The following is a 10,097-nucleotide window of genomic DNA, read 5'->3' as shown; positions in this document are numbered from 1 at the left end:
CCTTTATTCTGAACCACCCCAGCCATAAAGCCAACGTCAGAGGAGCCCAGAGGAGGAGAGTGCCACAGATCCTTGTCCGCTTGGGCCCCCACCCAGCCACACTCGGGGAGGGGGGGGGTGATGCCAGACTCTGTGCTGTTGACAAGGCCTATTGCAGTACAGCCATGGTGGAAGCAGTCTCTGTCCAAGGAGCCGAGGAAGGTTATTCAAGGGCATACTAGAAATTTCAAGCTGTGAAAACTATCGTACACACCATATGTCCTGGCTAAGAAGACACAGATTAGCAGCCTAAAAATTAATTCATGGTTGACAAGTAGGAGCCAAGACCCAAGGGGATTCTGTACACAGCATCCTGCCTCCCTATTGGCAGAGCAAGATCTCCCTTTCCCCAGGAGGGTGCCATCCCAACTTCTCTGCCTGCATCAGGGACCTGTGTGCTCCCTGCCGGTGGCCCTGTTGCTAGGCAAGCTGGCTGAACCCTGAGTCCAGCAAGCCTAGATTCTTTAACTTTCCCTTTGTGGCTCCAATACAGCCCCACAGGGCTACCAACCTGCTGCCCACTCTTGGGTAAGCTGCAAACACAGGCTCTCTTTGATTTATGATTTGTATAAAAGGAAAGGTAGAAGTTAGAGTCCAGAAGGTAGAGCCAAGAACTGTCATTCACAAGACTTCAGCCATAATCAAGGAACTGGCAACACATGCCTTGATGCATTTCGTATTAGCTATAATCAGTGACTCCATTTTTCTCCCCTTTGAGGAGTGTCTACAATGGTTATAGGTGGTTATAATATGCCTGTCCCAACATTGTATGTCAAATTTGTTTGGGGCAGAAAGCTTGTGTCTTTTGTTCACAGATCTTCAGATCAAGAACTGTACTTAAGCAGCTATACTCAAAGAAATACACCTGAGGCTCATTATCCACAGCTGGACCTGATTTAGATGATGAGATCCTTAATTTTGAACAGATAAAGGAGTGAAATTTGAGGGGACCTGGGGAAGAAGTTAATATGTTTTGCATTTAAGAGGCACATGCGTCATTGAAGGGCAGAGGGTAGATGTTGGTAGCCAGACTCCAAGAGGGCTCTCAGTGGTCTTCATGTGCTTATGTGGTCCCCTCCCACATGAGACCAGGGCTGACTTCTGTGACCATTAGCATATGGCCAAAGTGATATTGTGTGACTCCTTATGGCTAAGTCATTGCCATTTCTACCTTGGTCTCCTAGATTTCTTGCTCTGGGGGAAACCCCCCACCATCTTGAAAGGACACTCAGGAAGCCCTGTCAAAAGGTCCGTGTGGAGAGGAACCCATCTCCTAGCACCAACTTGCCAGCCATGTGATTGAGCCACCTTGGAAGCACAGCCTCCAGCCCTGGGCAAGTCGTCCCATCCCACATGCTTTCAAGCCTCCCAGCTGAGGCCCCAGCCACCAGGGATCAGAGACTAGCCATTCCACTATGCCCTGTCTCAAGTCCTGATCCACAGAAGTCACGAGGTGGTAAATAATTATTGTTTTAAGTTATTAAGCTTGGGGATGGTTTGTTATGATGCACTGGATAACTAATACAGGAACCCAAGCATTTCTCACTCCCGGTGCATCCTGAGATAGCCAGTTGGTCCATGTCACTGTGATTGAAGCCACAACTGTGTACAGTCCAGCTGTTCTCCCAGGAAATCATCCTCCACTGGCTCTTTTGCTTACGATGTGGAAATTGAAAACCTAAAAGCCTAAGATGTTGAACTCACAATATAAAAGGGGGACACAGGAGGCAAAGGTACGCGCATCGGATGCTTGCACTTGCAAAATAAAACCACAAGGCAAATTTGAAGAAGGCAGAGTTCCACTATGCCCAGCTCAGCACTGATATGTTGCCTGGTATTCAGGATAGGTGGGTGCCAGCCAAGACCAGAGCACCCAGTCTGAGAACAGCTGCATCCACTTCCCAGCCAGCCTGCCACACATGCCCTGGGAGCCCTGAGCTGCCCCCTGCTTCAGCAGGGTGAGGACTTTCTTTGTGAGTTTGATGCCCCCCTGTCCGTTCTCTTTTCTTGGGACTGCTCAAACTAGATATTCCGCTGGGCTTTTGAACATCCCCTTTCCTCTTCATTGCCTCCCCCAAACTCACACACCCAAAAGCTAATGAACCTGAGCGATCCCAGGTGAGGCCTGTAGGAACCCTCAGACACTGGCAATTGGGCAAAAACAAGAGTTGTATAGCTGTTCAGAAGTAAAATCTTTTACATCTCAGAAAGTTACAGTTATTTCCTTGCCTGGGATAGATCTGGAAGGGACTGATCTAAGGTTTCTGTTGCAGAAACCTGTCGTTGGAAACTCTCAGAACCTAATAGACTCTGGGAAAACACCACAGATGACCTGCATTCCCAGGGACCTTTGAGCTCGGAGCTGGATGTCTGTGGTGAGGAGGAAGGAAAAGCCAAGGGCATGGGGTGACTGAGGAGGAATGCAAGCCCTGCAGCCAGCTGTGGGCTTCTTATTGTGGCTGTAAGAGGGAAGACCAGGCAGGGCACAGGCAAAGTCTAGATGCAAAGCCCTGGGGCTGAGTCAAGATGCTTCCTTAACTTCAAAGTCAGGATTTCACATAGTACCAGACCCTTAGAGAAATGTTCCTTTGTAACTGATGCCTAATGTACTTCTGGATCCTGTGATCAAACCTAGAGCTAGAACTGCCCAGATCACACAGCAGAGGCTGTAGATGAAAGAGGCTCAGGGGACAAGTGCTGCAGGTATATTGCTGAATGTCACAGTTCCTCTGGTTTTGTGCTGTCCACAGCAAAGCCAAGCCCAGACAGGCTGGGTTTTGTCTATCATTTCATTTCTAGAGGACTTGAAGGCAAGAGAGTTTCTAGAATCTGGGATTGGGCAACACTTCTGGAGTATGGGAAGGCTGGATGTTTAGGGGTGGATATCCAGAGAGGGGAAACTCTGGGGAAGAAGGGCAGGAACATGGGCTTCACGTCTGCAAGCGCTGATGTCTGCTTCCTTTGCTTTGGAAAGAAGCAGATGAACATCTTTGCTCGGGTCAGTGATGTCAGCCCAGCCTAGGGTTCAGGTCCAGCCTTCAGAGAGCCTGTAAATTAAGGGTGGGGACAGGATTTGACCCAAAAGTATCCGTTACAACTAGTCACAATGCCCCATTGCCCTGCTTATCTACCAACTCCACTGTCCCTCAGGCTACACAGGACTAATGACAGGGAAGAACACCGTGTGACAATGGAGGCAGAGACTGGAGGAATGCAGCCACCAGCCAAGGAATGTCAAGGGTTGCCAGCAGCCACCAGAAGCTAGGAGAGAGACATGGAACATAGCCTCCCTCAGAGCCTCCAGAAGGAACCAACCCTGCTGACACTTTGATTTTAGACTTCTGGCCTCCTGAACTGTGAGAGAATAAATTTCTGTTGTTTTCAGCCACCCAATTTGTGGTAATTTGTTAACCGCAAACAAATACAAGAGAAACTAATACAAGCCCTGTGAAACTAATACAAGAGGAGTAAAAACATATGCTCACAAAAAGATCCGAACACAGGGGCTTCCCTGGTGGCGCAGTGGTTGAGAGACTGCCTGCCAATGCAGGGGACACGGGTTTGAGCCCTGGTCTGTGAAGATCCCACATGTCGTGGTACAACTGGTCCCGTGAGCCACAACTACTGAGCCTGTGCTCCACAACAAGACAGGCCGCGACAGTGAGAGGCCTGCGCACCGCGATGAAGAGTGGCCCCCGCCTGCTGCAACTTGAGAAAGCCCTTGCACAGATTCGAAGACCCAACACAGCCATAAATAAATAAATAAATACCAAGCAAACAAACAAAAGTGAAGACTCCCCAGCATCAGGGTGACCAGCAAGTACTATTTTGAAGGGAGTAGTGGATATTAAGACAGATTTCCATCTTTCAGGGAGTGGTTTCTAAAATTCTGGTGACATTGACATCTTTGCTGAGAGCCTGCTATATGCCAGGCACTGTACTTGATGTGGGGAATATGAAGATTATCAATAAAACAAAGTTCCCGTCTCAGGGAGTGAGACAGACCCATGCACACATCATTATAATCGGGGCCAGTGGAAATACCCGGATTTTCCTCAAACCCACATATGTGCTTATTTGTTTAGAGGAGAGAGGGACTGAGCTGGTCAGGGAAAAGGGCAGAGAAGAACAGCTTTCGGACCTAAAATCCCTGCAGACAACTGAACCCACCCTTCACAGAAGGCAGTTTCGACATCATGTTTTTCTGAAGGTCTCTTGGGTGTCCTACATTTGTCCCCCAACTGTCCCCACAAGGCACTTATCCAAGAATCTCTTCCAGGCACGTATGGTTGTCTCCATAAGAGAAATCCAGATAAGATAAATATTCTCCATCTTTGTACATTTCTGGTTAATTTTAACCCTCCTAATGGACTAACTCCCTGGGAAAATGTTTGACTACAACATCCCTTAATCCAGCTTTAACTGTAATACAAAGAGGTACATGAAATTAGAGGGTTATGAACATTGAGACATATTGGTAGGGCCCTTAGAGTTGGGATTAATTTATCTCACATGAGAAGTACTTCACGAGTTGTTTTACAGAGCATAGGGGGCATTTTTGATGGAGAGGGCAACCTGCTTCCCTCATTCAGGTGACAGGTGAGATGCATTTCAAAGCCTGGTGTCCAGGCATTTGAGATTGGGAAGGTGAAGATTTCCAGTAGCCAGGTGACTCAATGTGGATTATCAGGATTTAAGTGACACCAGTAAAGCTAATCTCCAACGTCCAGCTAGTAAATATCAGCGAGTTTTGCTGCCCAACATCCATTCATCCCTTTTCTGGAATCTACTATAGCAATTTTTCTCTGGAGAATTGCTGTCTCCCTAACTCCTTGTCTAATGTACTTCAGATGACACTGCTTTTTGCTCCAGGTGGCTCTAGCCTGACCAATCAGAGTACTGCATTTTCCTGGCCAGAGATTTGTTTCAAGGATGGACCCAATCAAAGCCCACAATATATAGCGAGACTTTGTGGAAACCACTGAGAGAGCTTTTCCACGGAGTTGATCCTGGAACCGCTGGTACGCATCTTATTTGCACAGAAGAAGCCTGAGAGTGAAGCCAGTGTGAGACAAGCAATGGGGAGAGAACAGAACATACACCATACCTGAATTAAGCCCTACTGCTTTTAAAAATTGTAAAAAAAAAGAAAAAAGTTTATAATACATCTTCTTTAAGCAGTTTTAGTTGGGTTTTTTGATACTTGCAATAGAAAAAGTCCTGACCTGTACACTAGGTGATAGAGAATTGGTTTCCTTGGCCCACGTGCCATGAGTAGAGCAGACTTAGTAGGCTTCCAAAGTACAGGTGACCCAGTAGAACTTAGTCTCCAAGGTCCACACTAGTGAGTTCCAAACCTTATTGATGACCAACAGACACAACAAAAATATCAGTGGAGCTCCTTACCAAGAAATTCTTGATCACTATATCTGGTGAAATGGAGGATAGGCAGAAATTGATATTTTTCAAAAGCACCCATATCATTTATCTATTGCAGCACCCCAAAACTTAATGGCTTAAAATAACAATACCTATTTGCTCACAGTTCTCAAGGGGCTGCTGACTTGGTTCTTCTGCTAGATTTGCTTGGGATCCTCATGTGGCTGCTGTCATGTGGCAACTCATCTCCTGTCTCAAGTGCTAGCAGTTGATGTTGGCTGAGGATTCTCCACCAATCTAGCTGCAACTTGTCCATATGGTGGCAACAGATAAGAGAGAGAGAGAGAGAGAAACTGTAAGGTCTCTGAGGCCTAAACTCATGATCACACAAGACCTATTCCATCCCATTCTATTGGTCAAAGCAAGTCACATGGCTAGCCAAAGTAAGGAACTGGGAAACTAATCTCCACCACCTAATAGGAGTAGCTGCAAAGAATATGTGGCCGTGTCTAATCTACCATAGTACCCAAGCTTCTTAAGCTTTAATGTAACAAATACCACAAACTTAATGGATTAAAACAACACAGATTTAATATCTTACAATTCTGGAAGTCAGAAGTCCTAAAATCAATTTGTTGGCAGAGCTGTGTTCTTTCTGGAGGCGCTAGGGGAGAATCTGTTTCCTTACTTTTTTCAGCTTCTAGAAGCCACCTTCATTCCTTGTTTTGCAGCCCCCTCCTCAAGCTTTAAGACCAAAACCAAGCATCAGATCTCCCCACCTCCCCGACTTCTGCTTCCATTGTCACATCTTCTTCTCTGACCCTCCTGCCTCCCTCTTCCATTTTATAAAGACGCTTATGGTTACACTGGGCCCATCCTGATAATTTAAGATAATCTCCCGAATTTAAGATCCTTAATCACACTGCAAAGTCCCTTTCGCCATTTAAGGTGACATACTGACAGGTTCTGGAGATTAGGACACGGACATCTTTGGAGGATGATTATTCTGTTACCACATTTGGGAATCTTAGATCAAGGGAAACTGTCACATAATTCAAAGGATCCGGTGATCTAGTCTGGGTTACCCTGACAGGCTCTGCATGCTCAGGCAGCATACAGGCAGTCAAAGGACTGGGCTCTATTTTTTTTTTTTTAATATTTATTTGTTTATTTGGCTGCACCAGGTCCTTGTTGTGACACGTGGGATCTTCGTTGCCGCATGCAGGATCTTCATTGTGGTGTGCAGGATCTTTTAGTTGCAGCATGTGGGATCTAGTTCCCTGACCAGGGATTGAACCCAGGCCCCTGCATTGGGAGCATGGAGTCTTAACCACTGGACCACCAGGGAAGCCCCAGGACTGGGCTTTAGATTCAAGCAGACCAAGGTTTGAATTCCAGTTCACCACTGTCAACTGAAGAAAAGTACACAACGTGAGAGTTGTGATTAAGTTTTATTGGGGGCAAAATGAAGACTATATCCCAAGAGACAGCCTCTGAGAGAACTCTGAGGAACTGCTCTGAAGAAGTAAGGGGGGAGGTCAGTATATATGTGATTTTGGTGAAGGAGGATATGTGCAATCAAGCACAAATTTTGGTAGAGGGTTGCTGCTAGTCACAAGGAACAAATGTCTCCATTAATGATTTTAGTGTTTTTCTAGATAGGAGAAGATGCAAGAAATGGGGCTCGTAAAACCTTACCCTAAAAATATCTTTCTGAAGGCCTGTTCTGCCAGTGTTTCCCAGAGCACAGAATGCCTCGTCCCTGATCTCTGCCCCGAACTCCTTTCAGGGTGTGTTGAAGGTCAGCCACTGCAGTGGCCAGTGACTTCATTCTTGTGGTGCCAGATGGCAAGTGACAATTTTTAGTTGGCAGTGCCCGATCATGGTCATAAATTCGACCATGGTTTGGGAGGCACCTCATGACCATTTTGTCCCAGAGTGCTAAGACATTCCTGCGCCAGGTGAGGATTTCCTCGATAGGCAACTCAATGTGCTGTTACTGGACTAGGCCCTATTAACAGTAGCCAAAGTCTCTGGACCACAAGACAGTCTCACTAGTCTGTTATGGTGCAGGAAATGATTCCCTCTTGTTGCCTTTTCCCATATCTAGAGTTACACTATTATGGTCATTGATGTGATATAGAACTATGTATCTGGTCAACTGTTTCAAGTTCACCTAGTCATCATTTTATCAAAGTCTCAGTCACACATTTGATAATGCAAAAAACAACAATTTTAGGGCTTCCCTGGTGGCACAGTGGTTAAGAATCCACCTGCCAATGCAGGGGACATGGGTTCGAGCCCTGGTCTGGGAAGATCCCCCATGCCACGGAGCACCTAAGCCTGTGCACCACAACTACTGAGCCTGCACTCTAGAGCCCGCTAGCCACAACTACTGAGCCCACGTGCCACAGCTACTAAAGCCTGTGCACCTCAACAAGAGAAGCCACTGCAATGAGAAGCCTGTGCACCGCAACGAAGAGTAGCGCCCGCTCGCCGCAACTAGAGAAAACGTGCGAGCAGTGATGAAGACCCAACACAGCCAAAAATAAATAAATTTATTAAAAAAAAGATTTTGTAAAACAGGCAAAATACAAATGATATAGCTAGTAGTATTAGTAAGGTTATAAATAAGAATTGAATCCTAGAACTTCTATTAGGTGCAGCCCAGTATATCCCCAGGTCATCTGACTTAGCCTGTTCTATACCAGTTCTTATCTTTAAAGGAAATTATCTATTGGTATTGTTTATAAGGCACCCGACCCAATTTCCTACTGTTATTAGCTGGTTATCCTTCGTATGATTTAATATACTAAAGGAGCCTTTAAACTTGAGCATAGCCTGGTGTTAGCCACATAGATACATACCAGAACTGTGTGAGGTTTCCTTGTCATAAACAGGAGGTTATGGTTTTTGACTGAGATTCCGCTTGGTGTTCTGATTGAGCTTGAGTGACCCTAAAAGAAAATTCATATTTATTATCAGAGTCGGAGCAGGTATTATTAATTGGCCAGGTGAGGGATATCACCTAGTAATATCAATAGTGGCCTAAAGAGAACTATAATTTCTTTCTTCTAGAATAAATTTCCTAAGGGCTATCCAATTAGAGCCTTGGAGTGGAGAACTCCACCAAAGTAGTCCAGAAGAACTGGATATAGGTAAATAGCCATAACGCCAACAATTGGATTAACTTTACACTCAGTATAAGATTGTGAAATACATTCGGTTCATAAGCAAAGTTGTGAGCAATTATCAAAGCAATTGGTAGACAGGCCTGGTCCAGCATCTTGGGTCAGATGTCTATTTCAGATGTCATCTTCTCATCCTAGTCTGGAAGTTTCTCCTCTGTTTGAGTCTTGTTTTAAGGTGATTTTAAGGTCAGCAATCCTCTCTCTAGGCCAGTCCAGTGCAGGGACACTTTTGGAAACATTAATCCAAGAGTCAATTCCTTTCAGTTTCGCTGTGCATGAGCTAGTTAAGAGTACCTGATAAGGGTCTTTCCATCTAGCTTGGAGATAGTCCTTTAAATGATGTTTTTTCCAGTATGCATAATCCCTGGCTACAGGTCAAGAGGCATCTGATCTTCATCCAAAGATAGATTACTGAGATAATCTTCAGAAACAAATTAGAGTGTCCTTTTAATAATTCAATTAAACTTTACAATAATATAACATAATAGGAAGGAGCTGAATCGGAAGTGAGGCTTAAGCAGTAAATACAGACCTCAATTAACAAAACTAGAATTTGATATCCACTAAAACATACATTTTTCTCTCTAAAATTACCCTCATTTTTACCAAATATAGACAAATTAAGATTAATTTGTTTGCATATTAAGTCTAATTTTAATAACCTTGGCCTGATTACTTAGGTAAGTGTAATTGATCATATAGGATCTTTTATATTAGCCGTGGGGAACTTTTCATTAGGAGTCTCGGAATGAAGTTTTTTTTTAAAAAGCCCTCTCAGGGACTTCCCTGGTGGTGCAGTGGTACGAAATCTGCCTTCCAATGCAGGGGACACGGGTTTGATCCCTGGTTGGGGAACTAAGATCCCACATGCCACAGGGCAACTAAGCCTGTGCACCACAACTACTGAGCCTGAGCGCCACAACTAGAGAGAGAAAGCCCACGTGCCACAACTAGAGAGAAGCCTGCGTGCTGCAACGAAGACCCAGCACAGCCAAAAAAATGAAGAAAATATATAAATAAAATAAAGTAAATGAATATTAAAAAAAAAAAGGGCCTCAAGGTCAAGGAAAGCAATGCCAAAGGCTTGTCACAGAATTTGCCTTACAGACTTGGGTGAATTACTCCCTTTTCAAGATCCCCACAATATCACCAGCCAGGAGGTTGCCTTCCTTATTTACCTGATAAGGCTACTGGGAACCTATGAGTTTCCAATTTCTGAAGGAATCAGGTAGACAGAAAAGATAAATGTTTCAATTCTGTTTACAGAGGTATAACTTACCAAATTGCTGTAAGTCATAACTAGCTTGAGTGAAGGGTCTGCTTATGTCTGGAAAACACAGATTAAAAGCCAGTAATGTTTTAGACAGAAACCATAAAAATTATAACCACATTCATCAGTTCACTCAGTCCTATGTAACTAATAGTTTCTGTTAATAGTTTCATGAAGCCATCCGGTTTTCCACTAGAATTTTTAAATGTCTTACCCAG

This window comes from Hyperoodon ampullatus (assembly GCF_949752795.1).
Source record: "Hyperoodon ampullatus genome assembly, chromosome: 2".
Classification (NCBI taxonomy): Eukaryota; Metazoa; Chordata; class Mammalia; order Artiodactyla; family Ziphiidae; genus Hyperoodon; species Hyperoodon ampullatus.
The sequence above is the reverse complement of the archived record's forward strand: the minus strand, read 5'-3'. Positions refer to the sequence as shown.